Source organism: Scylla paramamosain, chromosome 12, assembly GCF_035594125.1.
Source record: "Scylla paramamosain isolate STU-SP2022 chromosome 12, ASM3559412v1, whole genome shotgun sequence".
Classification (NCBI taxonomy): domain Eukaryota; kingdom Metazoa; phylum Arthropoda; class Malacostraca; order Decapoda; family Portunidae; genus Scylla; species Scylla paramamosain.
Window position 1 is genome coordinate 17,173,225 of NC_087162.1, and position 19,723 is coordinate 17,192,947.

A 19,723-nucleotide genomic window follows, 5' to 3' on the forward strand; every position below is an offset into this window, starting at 1 on the left:
AGTGTAGACGCTTTCCAAAAATAATCCTTCATAATCACAACATTGCCTATTTTCGCGGAACTCATGAGGCGGGACTGAACGGACTGGGCCGCGTGAGATCCAACTCCAGGCCAGCCAGTGTGAACCAACCCATAGTAACCAAACATAAGCCTGACGCTTGCGACATCCCAAGCTTAAGGAAAGAGTCTCGTGCAGGCTTGCAGTATGGTTTCTAAAGACACTAATGAAAAAAAAAAAAAAAGAATATTGAGTTAAGTAATTCGGTGCTAAATTTGTTAATATTTGGCTCAGTGAAGTCGTGTATACTTATATAATGTAAAAAGTGTAATTCTCATCAGCAGACAAGTAAATGTGGTGCAGTACAACCTGTGTTACTTTGCATGTATTGGTGGAAGGTTCAGAGAGAGAGAGAGAGAGAGAGAGAGAGAGAGAGAGATATCAAAGAGAGGATCTCCTGCCCACACATCCCGCCCTCGGCACCGTCATCACCTTCTTCAGGGCATTAGTCTACCAGATCACCATTTTGACGTTTACTTAAAAGGAAACTGATACTCTCCTATTTGACTTTATTTCCTTTTGTTATCGTATTCACTGCCACCATGCATGTCCGTTTGTTTCACTTGTCTGTTTGTTCCTTCAGATCTGTCATTGTTTATGTCTTCACTTGCCGGTCTGTCTGTGTGTTTCTCGATTCGTGTTCCTCTTCTATTTTTTATCCTGTTTCTATATTTCCTTTTTGTTATTTTATATTTATCTGCCTGTTTCTCTGTATATGCCAGTAGAAATTCTCTCTCTCTCTCTCTCTCTCTCTCTCTCTCTCTCTCTCTCTCTCTCTCTCTCTCTCTCTCTCTCTCTCTCTCTCTCTCTCCTCTCTCTCTCTCTCTCTCTCTCTCTCTCTCTCTCCTCTCCTCTCCTCTCCTCTCCTCTCCTCTCCTCTCCTCTCCTCTCCTCTCCTCTCTCTCTCTCTCTCTCTCTCTCTCTCTCTCTCTCTCTCTCTCTCTCTCTCTCTCTCTCTCTCTCTGAGGGAAAGCAGAGCCAGCAGACCAAACATAACACAACACTCGAGGCTCCTCACCCATGGGAGCTGAGAGGAGGGGGCAGGCGGAAGAGGAGGGGAGGAGGAGGAGGAAGAAGGGGAAGAAGAGGAGGACGGTTAGTGCGAGGGGAGTCAAAAATAACCGAGTCTATTTTTATCTACCCCTTCAGTAGCCTCGTTTACAGAAAAAAAAAAAAGTGTGGTTGCAAAATATCAGCGGTCTAATATGTTACGTAAGTCGAAGTCAGGTGTTGTGTTGTGTTGTGTTGCGAAGGACATGGAGGAGAGTCTTGTTTTTCTCTGTTTTTTTTCTTGGAGTTTTTTTCTGTTTGTTTTTTTGTTTATGTATTGTGTGATCGTTGCTTGGTTATCACTTTTTTGTTTGTTTATCTGCTTGTTTGTCTGTTTGTCTGTCTATCTGTCTATTAAGCTGTCTGTCTGTCTGTCTGTCTGTCTGTATTTTTATCTACCAGTTTATTTATTTATTTGTACTGTTGGCATTAAGCAAAAACCGGCGTGTTTGCAGCGTAGATTTCCTTTCTTTTTTTTTCTTTTTTTGTATTTGTATCGTTCATTGCGATGCGCGGTAATTGAAAGCACTGGAAGAAAGAAAATTTTTCATGTGTTAATTTTTTTTTTTTTTTCACTTTATTAATTTTAAGAATTGGAAATACACATATTATCTTCTTTGACTTTTTCGATCTCTTCTTGCAAACAATATCTTGAGCAACACACACACACACACACACACACACACACACACACACACACACACACACACACACACACACACACACACACACACACACACACACACACACACACACACACACACACACACACACACACACACACACACACACACACACACACACACACACATGAAAAAGAAAAATTCTTCCCAAAATCAAACACGTAATTAGAACACACCTTTTATCTTCTTAACATTTGCATCTAATAACATTTTTCTAAACAGGCAACATTTACTTCTCTATAATCACACACATTCTTTTTTTTTTTTTTTTTCTTGGAGCGTGGTAATCGGTCTATCAGTATGCAGCGAAATATGCCCGTTTTTTCTCTCCTCCTGGCCGTGTGGAGGCAGAGAAGCGAGTTATCGTGGCGGAAACTCGCTTATCCTTGCCTTGATTACAGTAACAGTATTGACGCTGCTCAAGAAATGGCCTTGTGGAGATGGAAAAGTATTGGTGTAGAAATATTGATGGAGAATTGGGACTTACGCTGCACCTCAGATTTTCGATAATCCCTTTTGGTTCTGATCTTTAGGGACTGGTACCTTAGTGGAGATTTTTTGCCCTTGGTCAGAGTTCCTCCTACATAGAAAAAAAATAATAATCTGTGTAATACCATGCGTTGAGAAATCATCACATTTACATATTCAGAGATTACGTTGAATGTATTAACTAGATTGCCTTTCCCGTCCCTAACGTGACATGCATTATAGGAAACTTCCGTAACTTTTTGCTCTAAATTAAAGGGGACAGATGCATCCAGGGCCAGAGTTACGGGGCGGAGCGTGGACACAATATAATTCTCATAAAATATTAGGGAAGTAGGTGAGATTGAGCTCTGCCGCTGCCACCAGATAATGCTTACACTCTCGGGCTTAGGCAGTTCTCATTAAAAGTGTCCGTAATTACTTGCACGAATTTTGACAGCGTGTATATTATATTTAGTTATTTTTTTATTTAAGTTTTTGAAGCTGTTGAAGTAAGGAGTCACCCACCACGCGTGCGCGCGCGCACACACACACACACACACACACACACACACACACACACACACACACACACACACACACACACACACACACACACACACACACACACACACACACACACAAAAGTAGGAAAGTCGTCATGTCACAAGAAGAGTTTTGTCGACTGGAACTTTTAACACGTGTTGCCTGTCACGGAACCCACGGTCGCCACAGCGTGACGGGCGGCGTTGCAGTGTCATGGAAATGGTCGGTCAATAGGTAGGTTTGAGTGGAGGTTGGCACGTCTCCTTTAATAACCCGAGGCATCAGGAGTCACTCTGGTGTGTTTCTTGCATAGCTTGAAAAATAGATCGCCATTGCAGTAGTAAGCCGGGATTCGCTTCCAGTTTGTGTTTGAGGTGTCTTACGTTTCTCTTTGATTCTTGATGCTCGAAACGCGGATGCTGTGTGTCATATAGGTGATTAGATAAAATAGATCATACTAGAATTGAATAAACTAAATTCAGTCTTTCGTTCTTCTCTTCTTTTCTGCACAGGTTTTTATCTTCTTTCTCTTTCTTTTCATCCTTGCCTCTCGTCCTTTATTCCAAGTTAGATCAGAGTAGTGGATAAGAACTCACTCTTTCGTTCTTCTTGTATTTTCCGCACAGTTCTCTTTATTTCTCTTTTTCTTTTCGTCCTTGCACAACATCCTTGATTGCATCCAAATCATTCTTCACCGTGCATGCCTGTTCACTGCTTTATTTCACCGAATAACACGTGGCATGAAGGAAGGACGTGAATATCGCCTTGGCTTAATCTTCACTATCTGCACTTTTCCTTTCATATTATATACAAATTAGTCTAAACCGTGTATGCCTGTGCGTCCTTTATCCCAAGAAGCAACGGGTGATCTGAAGGACGTGAATGTCGCCTTGGCTTACCCTTCACTTGGCTGCATTTTTCCATTAATAGTACATACTAGTTAGTCTAAACTGTGCATGTCTGCTCAGTGTTTCCTTCGGTATGCAGCCAGATGCCCTCAGCAAGCTCCTCTCTCCAGATGCTGACATATCGCGGTGGCCTCTTGAATTAGTAAAATCTCGGTTGATAATGTTTAGAAGCTTTCATCCTTTTATTGGTAAACTCGAGAGGTACATTTCCTCGCACACTGATAAATATACGCATAGAAACATAGTAGTGCCTAACATTACCTTGCTATCCATGGTGTCTTTCAGTATTACGATCCAAACTTGCACGGGACCATTTTGTTAAGCTTGAGTAGTGGAGCAATAAAAGCCACAGCGGCTAGAGAGATAATCTTGTTGGTATACGCAGAAGAGTGTCGACTGTAGAGAGAAGCGCTATAAACCATAAACTGTGGGGGCGAGGGAGTTTTACCGGCACTTTTGTAAACGCAGATAAACATAACCTGAGGGGAGAGATGTAGGCATGTGTGGGTGTTTGCTTTTGGTGATTTTATAGAGTGGTTTTTGCCCCGACTTTATTTTTATTTTTCATCTGTTTATTTATTTATTTATTTATCTATTTATTTATTTATATTTATTTATTTATCTATTTTATTTATTTATTTATTTTTTTTTTTTTACCTGCTAAGGAGATTGGTCAAAAGCTACAAGGAAATACCAGTGAGGCTCGCAAAACTGCTGCCTTGTAAGAAGAGTAGTATAGACAAGGAATCCAATCGTGTTTACTCATTTACTGTAGTTTTCTTCCTGTCTTGATTCTCCACTCTTTGAATCCCACAAGTTGATTACCACCTGAGGAAGAGTTATGTAAAGACTGAAGCACCTAAACCAGTATTCTTAAACGCTTTGTTCTCTCATCAGTATTATTTTCAAGGGACACGGAGAAGACTAATCGGGTTCTCATAGATTTTATTTTATTAATGATGTAGAATTCCGGTTAAACTGTCGCTAGAATCATGAAAACTCTTGAAAACCTCAGCACATCTTCAAAAGATCTGATAATACTAGTCACAATAAGATACTGCATGTAACTTTTGAGGATACTACTTAAGCTGCATAACTTCTTCCAGTATATTTTTACTTGATAGAACACTGAAACGTTTAGGAATGCAGTTCATATGATGCATAACTTCAGTGTCTTTCTGTTCCTGCCAAAATGTGACGCGTGCCTCGCTGCATCATCCCTCCTGTCGCGATGTCTCGTCCTTCACTCACCAGTCTCCGCCTCCTCGTGTCGTGACTGGGGAGTGATAGAAGGTCGCTGCGTGTTTGTAAATTAGCATGCTGGGGACATTCTGAGCTAGTAATCTGATTGGCAACCGTTCGTATTTTCATCAAGGTCAGTTGTCCTCGCCGCGCCAAGGGACAAGGTGAGGCTGCTGGTATTCAGGCAAGTGTGTGTGTGTGTGTGTGTGTGTGTGTGTGTGTGTGTGTGTGTGTGTGTGTGTGTGTGTGTGTGTGTGTGTGTGTGTGTGTGTGTGTGTGTGTGTGTGTGTGTGTGTGTGTGTGTGTGTGTGTGTGTGTGTGTGTGTGTGTGTGTGTGTGTGTGTGTGTGTGTGTGTGTGTGTTCATTCCTCCCTTATTCCCTCCTTGACACGGTTTGTTCAGCACCACATCTGCCTCCGTGCATGTCTCATAAATCGCCGCCCATCCCCCAGACATGTAAATCACCCCCACTAATATTCCACCCACAGAAATCTCTCCCTCACATACAAAAATAAAAACCTCCCAAATGGTAAATTAGGTTAGAGAATTTATTGTATTGCATGAGATGAAACTTGGAAGAATGTGCGTGAGTGTAATTTACATAGAGGCAATTCCATGACCTGTACCCACCACCGCTACCTTGTCTGGTGTTTCTACAGTGCTCGTCTCTTTAATATACTACCCGCCACACCCTCATGCCTTGATCAACGAGGAACCCTATAACTATACTTCAACTGCTCTCCGTCTCATTCATTCTCCTCTTTTTCTGACTACTACCATTTCTCTCTCTTCCCGTAACTGTACTCGTATTTCTATCGCCACCTGAACCTCCTCCTCGCTGTCTTGCGTATCGAGTGAACCCGAGATAATGCCGTGATGTGTGCCGCCTCTGTCTCTCCATCAAGTGTGCTGCGTCAGGGCAGTGACGTGAAGGGAATCCCAAGTGTGGACGAAAATAGAAGCATGAAGTGTTTTGGTAATACTTTTTTTGGTATGATTAGGAGCATGATTAAATATCGAGTTCATTGTTCCCTTCTCTCTATAAATAAAGCTGTATATTCAGGAAAAATATATAATACGGTCATTGTTTCAACGTTGATTCTCTCAAACACCTTGCTGCCTTCACACTTTATGTCCACTCATTGCCCTCATTGCTGTGTATTTTTTATAAACTCGATAATTTGAAACTTTAGGAATCAGATCCTCAGTTCCAGCCGTCAGCAGTACGTATCTGTATTGAATTATTGTGTTCATCAGCCTTGCCACCTTACCGCCAGCGTGGTTTTGCTCTGGTTCCTTCTACTCCTTCCTGCCGTTTTGGTCACAAGCACCACGAGAGACGAGACACAAGAAATAACGCTAATAAACCTAAAACACTTTAAAATCCACACTTGTATAACTCAACACGCACCATCATCCAAGACAGCGAAGTCAGGACTCTCGCGCGCTGTCCTCTGCAAATGTAGTATTTAGGAAGCCTAGTCTGAGAAGTTCCAGAGTCCTAAAACACTTCTTTCGAGAACTCCAGGGTTTGATGTTAGCGCGCCAGTACCCAGTTCTCAGCCACTTGTGATGCATGTGAAGCGCACTCACTCATAATGCATGACACAGCTTTCACGCCATGCCAGCTCTACATTAAAATGCCGCGCAGCCTCATCCTTTAATGCCCCCAGGTCGCTCGCTCGCTTTGTTCCCTGTTCCCTCCATCACTCAGGCGCGCGGCGTGGTGTGCGTTATCTACTGGGGTCTCTCCCAGGATTTATCCTTTACGTCCACATTGCAATCAGTCCGAGCCGAGTACTTGATGCATGTCCGTTGCGCCGCATTGTTTCCACCCGGTGTGCATCATTTTCTTGGCACTGATCAGTTTTCAGCGGCAACGCGACACCGACAAGGGATACGGATGTCTCGAGGAGCACCAGGAGAGACTAAGCGCCACACATATCTCCTATTAACATGACGGCTGCCTGAAACGCACCCACATTTTAAACGGGTCGCCAGGATTGTGTTAGAATATCGTAGGAATATCGTAAGCGTAGGAACGCTTTTGTTCGTATCGAACAAAGCGTTCGCAGAGGCTCCACAGCCACTGAACACTATTGAGACTTGGAATTTGTTTGAAAATAAATACATTGAGGAAACAAAGAGAACAATACATAAATTTTGGTTGACAAGAAGACATAGGAAAAGGAACAAGTGAGGGAGTGCCTTTTCAAGGGCTACACTCAACTCACCGCCCTGTGCTCCCTTCCTTGCAACACTACAGGACTCATGCGCCCACTGCACTCCCCAGAACTTCATTAAATTATCATTCTAAACGTTAACAGTCACACCAAGATGGACAGCACAGACAGAAAGTAAACGTGTGCCTACCTTAATACATTTGTTCCTTCCTGTTCAACTTTTGGTAAGGCATGAAAATATTTGAGAAAACGTGTTAACATTCTCTCTCTCTCTCTCTCTCTCTCTCTCTCTCTCTCTCTCTCTCTCTCTCTCTCTCTCTCTCTCTCTCTCTCTCTCTCTCTCTCTCTCTCTCTCCAAGGTCATGAATGGAGTACAAAAGTTCCATTCACTTCACTCCCACACACTCCGTCAGTCCACAATGCCGCACGTCAGGATGGCTTAAAATAATGACTTCTGATTAGTTGGTCCTTGCTTTGTACATTTTCCGATTTCTTTCTGATCTTAATGCCATTCACATATTTTTACCTGTCACGGTTTCTTCAAGCATATTTTTTTTTATCTAATCTTACGGTAATAGCTATAACCTCTCCTCTCAGTTACCTCCTCAATTTACTGTAAAGCGAGGCCATGGAGGTTCTATAGAGAGAGATCTAAGTAGAAGAAGCGGATTATAGTGAAATAATATAGACGTCTTCATCTGAGGGATAAAGCAAGTTCGTATGGGTAGGTTTAAAATTCATTCAGTTCATTAATTTCACAGCTGATTCCTTCATTGTGTTGATCATGATTTGAAATGAAAAGCCGTCATATTCTGCAAAGAAATAAACAGTGTCTGTAAATTAGTTGGTTTAAGATTACATCCATCATACACAAGGAAGCCACTACAAGACTCAACTGGTGCGTGTGATTCTGGTCAGGGAATAGCTTTAATACTAACCAGGTGTTGTCGCTGCGCTTCTCGTCGGAAAGAGAGAAAGATGATAAATGTATGGATTCGCTGAAAAAAGGCAGAAGGATGGTGAAAACAAGGGAAGAAAAAAACTTGATCGGAAAGAAAGAAGAGACTCCTTCACAACACCACGAAGTGAAAAGAAGGGAAAAACTACTTGTTTTAATTAAGGTCATGAAAGATCGACCAGATGGGAAAGTTAATGACTGGTGATGTTGAAGATGAGAAAGGAGAAGGAAAACAAGAAGAAGAAGAAGAAGAAGAAGAAGAAGAAGAAGAAGAAGAAGAAGAAGAAGAAGAAGAAGGAAAGAAATAAAGAAAGAAAAAAAGAAAAAAGAAAAGAAAATTAAAAGAAAAGAGGAAGGACAACAATGACGACAACAAGACCAACAAAAACAGAAGAAAAGAAAAACAAGGATAAAGAACCATGAAAGTAAAGAAGAATACGAAGGAGATGGAGAATAAGAACAAGAAAAAAAGGTGTCAGGAATAAGGTTACCAAGTCTGTGGTCACTACAAATCTCAATATGTAATTGACTTTTATGTAATTCAAGTGAATCTTTTTTTTTTTTTGACGAGCTGTACGGAAGTGACCTGCTTCCAGCATATGAATAAAAGAATCTGCTTACCATATTTGATACCGTAACCCCGTATGTCTGAGTCATTCCTTGGTTCCTGTGTGTGTGTGTGTGTGTGTGTGTGTGTGTGTGTGTGTGTGTGTGTGTGTATACACGCCCACGTACGCGTTAGCTTCACAGTGGACACTTTCACGACAAAGTACTGAAAGCAAAATAACTGAGTCATCTTATTCTTAAAAGAGGTTGTACCATCTTGGAATTTATAAGATAAAATTCGCAAATGTTTCGGCGTCTTATCTTGACTACCTTTAACAGACTTAAGTAGAAGTCATAGGGTTTTCAAGTGTATTTTCATGATACTAGGCATACTCTGACAAGGATTTAGCACCAGCAATGAGAAAATCACCAATGGCAACACGACTAATCATGCCTGCGGCCTTTGAACTTGTTCTTAAGAGAAAACAGAGCGTTTTAAAATATGAACCCAAGTTGTGGCATTTTTGGTCCACTTTTGAGCGTGAGGTGTTTCTCCATATGCACGAAATCATAACTAAAATGTACAGCCCGCCTGGCGCAACGCCCACACTAGTCAGGGTCTGCTCGCCCGACACCCTCACTGACGGCCACGCAGACAGAAGCCCTAAGCATGGGTGGCAGTGGTGTGTGGAGTCAGGGCGCTCCGCGGGGACGGCTGCTGATGCTGACCCAATCCCTGCTGGCCGCATGTCAGCAAGGGATAAAATACAGGTGTCGGCCAGGTGTTAATGCAACACAGCCAAGAGAGTCACACGCCCGACATGCCAGCTGGCGATGCGCACCCTCCCCGCCTTGCCACCCACTCCCACTCACCCTCCTCCTCACCCACCTCCACCAGTGTTAGCGTCTTTAAAAATCCCTCGATAAAAAAAAAAAAAGTTTCTTCTAATCAGGAAAATTATGGAAGATTGCCAGTAAAGATGCATCCTTAACTGGTGATGGTACACCTCAAAAAGTTCACAAGTCAGCACGGCGCGTCGCAGTGCGTGACGCCAGCCGTCACGCCGACACCCCCACGCACCGCACCGCCGTGACCTGGCGTGACCACACCACCTGCACGCAAACATCTGTTAGTAAAAGTGAGGGTCCTATTTTATTTTCTGCTCGTTTCTCAGCCTTCCAAATTCAACGTCTTGTTTTTTCCTTGTTATTTAATCTTTCAACCTTATTTTTTTTTTTTTTTTTCTATTCACTACTCAAGTCTTACAAATTTAACGTCATAGTTTTCTGCTCTACTCATTCGTGCAAATTCAACATCTTTGTTTATTTGTTTGTTTGTTTTTTGTACAGTTACTCAATCTTGCAACCTTCATTTTTTTTCTTTTATTTACTCACTCTTGAACATTTGACATCATTTTTATTTTATTTTTTCTATTTTTTTATATTTTTTTTATTTTACTGAGCCGCGTAAATTTTACATGTATGTTTTCGCTAATCCGTACTCAGTTTTGTAATACTCACTTTCTTTCATTGAGTCTCCCAATCTTTTCTACTTGTTACTCAGCCTTGCAAATTTAGCATCTCAACACGATTCACTTTAAATGTCCAAACAGAGGCTATCGGAGTTCCGGCTCTCCATGCAGTACCCCGTGGCGTTAATAGCCCCAAACACAGAATACCTCAACCAGATGTAAACATTAGCCTTAATATAAACAGGGATGAAGTATTAGTTGCCAGTTCTGTCAGCTTGGTAATGAGATACTCCCACAGCCACACAGAGACGTCATGTTTAATCAACGAGGATTCAGTGGCAGAAATCAGCCCGGGAGACGAAGGAAAGGAAAGGAATCCCCACACACTCCTCGCACCAACAACATAATGACGGAAAATAGGACACGTGAGGCGTTCCAAGGCGGCAGCAGTAAACATTTCCCGGTAAATAAACACAGCAGAGAAGGACCGCCAAGAGAAATAGTGGTAGTAGGCGAGGCTGTTCCGATGGTATATACCTGCCATGACTTGCAGGTATCGCAGGCCTTACCGCTGCCCTCGCTGGCTGGTGGGATTGATGAAAGCTGTTTTTAGATATATTATTCACCCAAGCATTTGTTTGAGCTAATCAAGGCAAAGTCAAATTGGTCTTTTATTCACAATACTCGGACTGACTGACGCCGGGCGCCGAGACAAGTACTTTGAGTGTATTGTAGTGTGAGGGACCGCAGGGAGCCGTGGTCTGGCACACGTAAGGGGCCAGGGATGGGCAAGTGATCGCCACTGGTCGAGCAGCTTGTTATTCCTCGGCTTGCTGTGCCATTACACGCTAATACTTTTTATTTAATTATCATTTTATTTATTTATTTTACTTCATTTCTGTATTATTTATTTTCTTAAGGGAAGGAGGGACAGATATGAAAAGGGAGGACTTAAGAAAATTTACCGAATGTTCCTCTTGTTGGCGTGTGAGGGCGACATAGAATAATAACCAGTACATTCCACTGACGTGACACGTAAAGGAACACACAAAAAAAAAAAGAACACTGCGTCTCCACCGAGAGCAGTAAGCGTTCCTGACAGGCTCAGTCACCAACACCATTTTTCTCCTTCATGGCTTATCGTCAAGAAAGAAGAAAAAGACTTGCTAGACGTTGTACCCTGGAAAAGTCGCGATGGCCTTTCTGGCGACCTCCAAAGAACACGAATGATGAAACAACGCATAAAACAAGACTGAAAGCCAGCCAGGCTGGTAACAGCAGGAGTGCAGCAGCATGGCTCTGTGTCACGCTTGCCTCGTGGTTCTCCAGTCACAATACTGGATGGACCCTCAAAATATTCCTCTGTTTGACGCTATATCCATGTCCTTCCACACCAACGGCGCCTCATAACTCTAGTACAGCGTCGCGTCAAAATAATCGATCAGTCATCTCCTTACACTATCCTGCATCCCTTGCTCTCTCGTACGAAGGACCATACTCTGAAACACTTCTGCACTGCAACTCCACTACATTTCAGACTCTAACTGAAGTTACACAGGTTTTTAAGGGTGTTTTGTTGATTCTGGTCACAAATGAATGAATTTTTACATTATTAACAAGAAAAACACTTTTGAAGAGCCGTCTAATAATATTTGTGGCCTTTGAAAATAGTCGTGGTGAGAGAGCAGATCGTTTCAGAATACTGACCTAAAACTTACTGTGCCTTTCTTTCATTTCTGCTCAGCTTTATTTACTTTTCTCCAATACGGCACTGGTAAACACTCCGTATTTTCCCTTCCCACAACACAACACGTCTTCTTGGGCAAAGGAAGCATCGTCCCTTTCTTATTTCAATTTCTTTCTTTCTTTCCAGACTAGGCCTGAGTGCTTAGTTCCGGCGGAAGTTGAAAGTAAGTGGCTGTAACAAGATTTTTTTTTTTTTTTTATTTCCAGCGCTGGCCTGTCTGAGTCTCGCCGGACCCTCCTCTGTTGTGTTGTTGTGCTGTGTGTTGGGTTTTGCTTTGTTGTGTTGCATTGGTGTTCCTTTCCTCATTGCTGATACCATCATTACCACCACTACCCCTACCACCACCACCATCATCTCTCCTTATAACAGCAGCAGCAGCAAAAACAACGACAACAATAATCAAAACTACAACAACTACTACTACTACTACTACTACTACTACTACTACTACTACTACTACTACTACTACTACTACTACTACTACTACTACTACTACTACTACTGCTGCTGCTGCTGCTGCTGCTGCTGCTGCTGCTGCTGCTGCTGCTGCTGCTGCTGCTGCTGCATTTATTTAACCTCCTCCTCCTCCTCCTCTTCCTCCTCCTCTTTTTTGTGCATCGTCGTCATCATCATCATCACCATCATTATCATTATCATTATCACCACCACCACCACCACCACCACCACCATTAACCCACCACAGGCCATAAACAAGGCGGCAGGCAGTAGCAGCTTCGTAGCAGCTTCGTAGTTAAGACACCTGCCCAGACAGAAAGCTTGGCTCTCATCTCGCCTCGTCAGCCGTCAGCACGTTTTGTGGGTCATGGGGTAAACAGTATTATAAACTTGCCACCAGGACGCGTTAGCACCAGACACAAATTATAACTTACACTTCGCACATTGACACAAAACTCCTTTCAACTCCTTTCAACAACTAATTCTCGTTTTGTTTCGTGTTCCTCTGAAATGCTCAGTAAATTATCGTAAAGAAGAGACATTAAATAAATGAATTTTATAAACAAGAGAATAAGGTGGGAGGAAGCAAGCACTCTGCAGGTGACTTGGGCGTGGCTCAAATAACACAGGGAAGGGAAGGCGGGCGGGGGGCGGCCAGCGTTGCCATCTGACACTGGTGAAGAACAGAGATAGAATTAACCACTCGCTGCCTACACGGGGGCCTTGCCAAATGTTGCTTCGTTTTTCACACTGCCTGAGATTTAGATGAGGAGAAGGGAGGGAGGAGGAGGAGGAGGAGAAGGAGGAGGAGCTGGTGGTGGTGGTGGTGGTGAGAGAGAGAGAGAGAGAGAGAGAGAGAGAGAGAGAGAGAGAGAGAGAGAGAGAGAGAGAGAGAGAGAGAGTTACAAAAAAGAACATGATAGAAGAGCATAGCGCACTAGAGCCGTTGGTTCTCAGGAGAATGTTTGTGGTAAACTACACACTCTAATCCAAGGTAATTACACAGGACTAGATCGAGAGAACAAATCCCAGGGGACCTTTAGGTCTATAAAGAAGTTACTTGGCGAGTTACATGTAGGAGAACAGGAAAGAATAGTGCAAGGAATGAAGGAAAATAAAGGAAAAAGGGACGCGCTGCTCTGGTCGTGAATCTCAAGTTTAGTGTGTCCTCAAGATCTTGCGTGTCACATTTATCTTCAGCATCCTGGTGGAGGCCATCACGTGTCGGCACTGCACAATACTAAACAGGTTTGCACTTGGGCCTGCGCGACACGTGTGCGTCATCATATGCTCGGCCTCACCTTGAAAATACAGGCGTGGTTCATACAGACTGAAAGCACGGCGGCTGCATTGTCTAAGGCGTAGCCATGAGTCAACACGTCCAGCCTCCCCCCGCCGCCCAGGGTGTGATGCCTCCCTGGCGACGTGACACCGTGGCGAGGCACTGCGGCCCCCTCCTCCCCCTTGCCAGGACGACACAGCCAAGTATGCCGGCCAGCTGAGCCTCGCCCTCGCCCTCCCTCCTGTCTGGTGTCGGCGTACACTGCTGCTCGTCCAGGTTTTATGGCGGCGTCGATGAGGGGCTTGGAAGACTGGCCCCGGGCCTGGCTTGTGGGAGGCGAGGGAGTGTGGCGGCCCTCCCCGCCCCTCACCACCACACCGCACGCCTGTTCACCTGGGACTGCACCGAGGTAGCCGATGCCTGACTGTTTCAATCTTTTGTTCTATGATATTGTGGTGTTTAAAAGTAACCTTGTACAATACAAGCAATGTAATTATTCTTACTGGCATTTTTTGCTACAACGAATTATATTAGATACGTATGATTTTTATCTTATTTGATTCTTATCAGTCATAGCGTCTAAAGGACTGAAAAGTCAGTTGTCCATTCTCTTGTGGTATTTTCAGCCATAACTGTATTTTTAGCAGTGTAAAGGAATTAAAGAAATTCATTGCAGCATCCACCGGCCACCTGGCGACGGCCAACTTGTACCGCGGCGCCAAGACAGGCAGGCACGCGGATCGCTGGCGGGACGCGCCGATATGCGTGGTGCACGACTGGCCGCCGTCAGCACTGGGTAGAGATCGACTGAGAGAGGGTCATCAGTGGAGGGAGTTTTCAGTACTAAGTATAGAATTATACTGATATAATGAACATTATCTCATCTCTAAGTACAAGACAATTGATGGGATCGTGGGACTGACACTATTCACGGAAACGTCCAATCTGCTGGAGACACTGACTCAGGCCTTTGTCACCAAACACATATGGATTGATGATTGAATGAAAGAAACATGTTATTTAGTTTCACTCCTCCAAACACAAGCTACTTTAGACACCTTGAAATTGATCTTTCTCGTCATGAAACATATAAAAAAAAGTGAGAATTTTTTAAAATTAAGTATTCCTCCCATCACCGGACGCTGTTGATGATGTAGGGTGAGTGAATACCGTGAATAATGTGCCAATGAATAAAGATATATTGGTACATGGCGCCGGCAAGAGAATTACAGCAGCAGAAAACTGATGGCAGTGTTTACATGTACTGACTTTAACAGATAGACGGAGCAGTGATACGTGCGCAATGAGCCGCGAGTCACGCAGCGGAACATGCGTGGCTCGATTTTCATTTGTGTGTGAAAAATTATGGTTAAAACATGAGTATCGCGGAAGTTCATCATAATCTAATAACTTTAACACTATGCACCCTTTGACACACACAAAAAAAAATTAATAAATAAATAAAGAAGAAGAAGAAGAAAAAAGGAGTAAATAAATAAATAAAAAGTGTTTTCGAAAGCATGAAATTTCTATCTGTAGCGGGAGAGATATGATAAGATGTGTAAGGTAACAAAAGCGTCCAGACGAGGTTCGATTACAACGGATAACGGAACGAACACACCTGACATTTGTTCCACAGGTGTAAGAAAGGAAATGACTAGTGAGATCAGAACTGTCAGAGACTGATCAGAAAACAGTCTGAGCGAGGAATAGAGCAGTGTGACCTTGTTCCGCATTATCGAGCTTTACTGTCCTCGTCAAGCCGATGATGGTGAAAGTAAAAGCGAAAATAGTTCTGATGAAACCGGAAGAATGGTCTTTGTGTGTGTGTGTGTGTGTGTGTGTGTGTGTGTGTGTGTGTGTTGTGTGTGTATGTGTGTGTGTGTGTGTGTGTGTGTGTGTGTGTGTGTGTGTGTGTGTGTGTGTGTGTGTGTGTGTGTGTGTGTGTGTGTGTGTGTGTGTGTGTTTGTCTGTTACAGAGGCACTGTCATAGAGCAAAAAAAAAAAAAAACATAAAACACAAAACCAGACCACTTAAGACATTGGTTTTGAAACTATTTAGTATGACTGCACACTAAGGAACAACTGATATTTTTGCGGCACACCTGCCCTTTTATATATATATATATATATATATATATATATATATATATATATATATATATATATATATATATATATATATATATATATATATATATATATATATATATATATATAATTAGTACCCCTTGATGAATATAAATTGCAATTTACAATAGTTTCATCATATGTACACAAATCAAAATCCCACCCAAATTTTCGCGGCACACTACAACAAGGAGATAATGGTGGCTCACTAGTGCTGCGGGACACACTTTGAGAATCACTGACTTAAGATGTCATTCCCCAAAGAGTATGGTACGAAAAAGGATGATCCAAATCTTGAAACCTTTCTCTTGTCAAAGGTAAGAGGAAATAGAGAAGCAGGCAATACAACCAGGAATTATTAACGTTGACATCATTAAAGTATGAAACATCATAGCTGTAATGATAATGGTTATGGTAATGAGAATGTTTTACGATGAATCATAATGATAAAAACAGGTTAAATGGCAAGTGTGTTAAATAATCTTTTGCGTCGTAAGCCATCAAACACGTTAGCCATGATAATGAACAGTGAATTGATTGAGTTGTTCCAATAACAAGTTTATGACGCCATGTAATGAACACCATATTGAGTGTGGCAACAGAGCTGATCATGAAGCGAACTGTATGTAGTGTTGTCAATCGCAGTAATATCAGGAAAAAATATGTGAATGTCCCGTAGGATTCTAACGAATCTAGAATGCACCAAGAAATATTGAAAGATAAATTGATAAATAAATACATAGAGAAACAAATACATAGATAAATAAACAAATACTAAATAAGCTTCCCTTAGCGGACATGTTAATCCAAAAGTTCTTAGAGACATTAAACAAGGAAATTATATTATTCATTTCATACTTTTATAAAACTGAGCAGCATATGATCTATGAATAAGTCCCTTAGAACATAAGAACATTCATGACAGGAAGACGCTGTTGACACGCTTTCCCTTATGAACGAGGACGTGAAAGAATTCATCATCGTCGCGTAATTAACAGTATGTGGTCGGCAAAGCTCGCGGAAACCTACGGTAATTAAAAATGTTGCTGGTTGATTTAAGGACCGACCACTCAATCTTAAAGTGTGTGTGTAAGAGAGAGAGAGAGAGAGAGAGAGAGAGAGAGAGAGAGAGAGAGAGAGGTGTATATGTGTGTGGGGGGAGCGTCTGTACTTGTAACTATATTCAATCCACATTGAACTCAGTCGTTGGTCGGGTGTTGCTCTCATAACGGCACTCCCTGGTGTGTTCCATCTCACAGTCTGACCTTCCATCTCTTCTTTTCTCCTTATTCTGTCTCCTGTCATACAGTTAACGTGATTCCCGCGCGAGGAAGCGTTGGTGTACCACAGGATCATTACTAGGCCCCTCTAACCAGCCGCCAGCGCTCCCGAGCCTCCCAGCGGTCAGGGGCTCCGCGGCGTGACCCTCAGGAAAAGTCACTCTTTACGACCTTTACGAGTTTCCTCTATTCCCCTACCTACTCTTCCTTTCCCCCAAGGCAGCTGTATAACCGCCCTTAACTTCACTTCATAGGGTCGTCAGCCTCACCATTATCCCTGTCCCTCCCTCTCTCCTCCTCTCGGTACTCTTCACGTCTCCCTGCTTCACAGTTCAAACTTTGACTTTCGGCCACAATCTTTATGATTTTGGCAACCCTCGTTTGTCGTTTCCTCGAGACAACAGCGCCGCCGTTTATCACTTACGTGTTCGGTTGCTCATCATCCAAAGTAACGCCCGTAGCCTGGTGACATCATGCCCACTCCCACGATTCGTACCATAAATGCCAGCGTAGTGACTTGGCTGAACTAAAGGCCATTTACCGAAATGATTTGGCATTCATGTTACGCTCCTTGGTGATGTGTAGGTGTGTGGATGGGTGAGGGGTTGTAATTCATCATGATCATCATTCCTGACCGCCAGCAGTTGTCTTCTGAAAAGCGCACACACCTCATCGAGACCGATCCACGAGTGAGGCTGACCCAACACACTCCACACCACACTGCTCAAGGGAACAGTGATCCTCACTGTCTGTGAAAAATATTTAGCACCCTTAGGGTGTCAGTCTGCTGAGTGGTAGCCGGAGACGTTCTTCAATAAGCAGCGGAGAGAGAGAGAGAGAGAGAGAGAGAGAGAGAGAGAGAGAGAGAGAGAGAGAGAGAGAGAGAGAGAGAGAGAGAGAGAGAGATCGTGGGAATTATAGCAGAGCTTGAAGTAAAGTTGTCGTGACTGACATTAAAGAAATCCACTGGCTCACAAAAGTAAAATAACTACATAAGCATCAATCAGGATAGTAATTTAGACCAGGCGTTCCTAGACTGGGTACACATACTCCAAGAAACACTCGAGAGACTTTTTTCCGAGTAAGTTGTCACGATTGTCTTTCTTGCTGATTGAGTTATGGAGGCACGCCGATATCAGCGCTGCTCCTTACAAACATTTGCATCGCGCGGGTGAGGCGAGCGTCAGGAATCCTCGTAAATACACACGAGGGAGTCATCATCCTGCAGGACTTGCCACAACGGTGACCACAGATCAGACAGGCACTGGTAACAGGGTACGCCACCGATCACTCGCATCCTGAAGCGTGACGGACTCAGCAGTGTGGGAACCATTGATTCGAATACCGACCATTCCAAACGGTGTCCCAGCATCAGAGGCGCCATTCATCAGACGGGCATGAATTCCATTGTGATGGCACCAAAATAGATCACCACAATGTCATCGCTCAACTCCTTTCAGCAAAATCAATGTCTTCACGCTGTTGGTGATGTTGGTGAACTGATTGAGAACATTTTCGCTGCAAGAAAAGGGAGCGCCCCAAAAGTCTCTAAGGATGATAATGACGGACACTCTCAGGGGAAAACGGAAAGTCCAGTTGATAGAACGACATTAAGTGGGGAGGAAGATCAACCCCATTCCCAACTCCATCAGGCTCTGTGTGGAGGACAGCGTGAGCCTGGAGACGCCACCCGTGGAATTTGTGTACATAGATGATGTTAGTGAAGGAGTGACTTTCTCTTCTGATTCACTGATGGAGTGACTCGAGACTGTGCCAACCTCACTAAGGTGGAATCCTGAACCCCTCACAGTGAAATGGCAGTGGTCAGAATTTTCCTTGTTGTGTTCCTCTACTTATGAATACAACAAGCGGTGTTCCTGTGGCCATATCTGCTCAAATAATGGTGCAGGATGACAGCACCATCAGCCTCTATATTTCCCTTACTGGATAAGGCTGGGGAATAAAGCCATTGGAGAATATAGAATTAAGAAAAAAAAAATTACAACAAAAGCAACAGCCTTCATCGTGATCAGGGTCAAGCAAATAAGTGTATCTCATTCTATAACTAGAAAAATCTGTAACATTAATTAAGTAATGGAAAATACGCAGAATACTTGTACACTAAACCACCACACATGGCTTTTCTAGCATAGATGAATGCCGTTGACGCAGAAGAAACCTCAGCGATTGTGGAAGCACTCAGGAAACGAGTAAAAAAAATATTGTGAAGGAGAAACTACCATTGTAAAAAGATGTGAGGCAAGAGATTGCTGCTTTCCCTAAACTGTTTTTTTTTTTTTTTTTTTTTTTTTTTGCGATAATAGAGGACGTTTTTAGGGAAATTGTAATAGTAAGAGTTCATCACCTCATCCCCCTTCATCCATCACTCGGATCCGTCACCTCCCTATATTCCTCATCCACCAACCTCCATCCCTTCATCACCCATCACTCCTGTATCTACCCCATCACCCACATCACTCTTTCACCACTCCTCGACCCATCATTGTTCATATCATCATCCTCTCTCTATCATCTTCTAATACCTTGTGTCACTTGCCATCCTCACTCATCACCACTACCATCACCACCCATCACCACGAGCTATTAATACCACTCATCACTCCCACCTCTCCTCATCAACTCCACCATCAGCAGCAGCACCCTATAACTACCCTCCATCCATCACCATAAACCTCCCCCTATCCCTGCTCATCACTC

General features: G+C 43.1%; 1 protein-coding gene across 13 annotated transcripts in view; it reads right to left on the reverse strand.

The window, feature by feature from the left end:
* The window catches only part of LOC135105782 (trichohyalin-like), a 116,369-nt gene that overhangs the window by 71,251 nt on the left and 25,395 nt on the right, over positions 1 to 19,723 (reverse strand). The gene's annotated exons all lie outside the window — the stretch shown is intronic.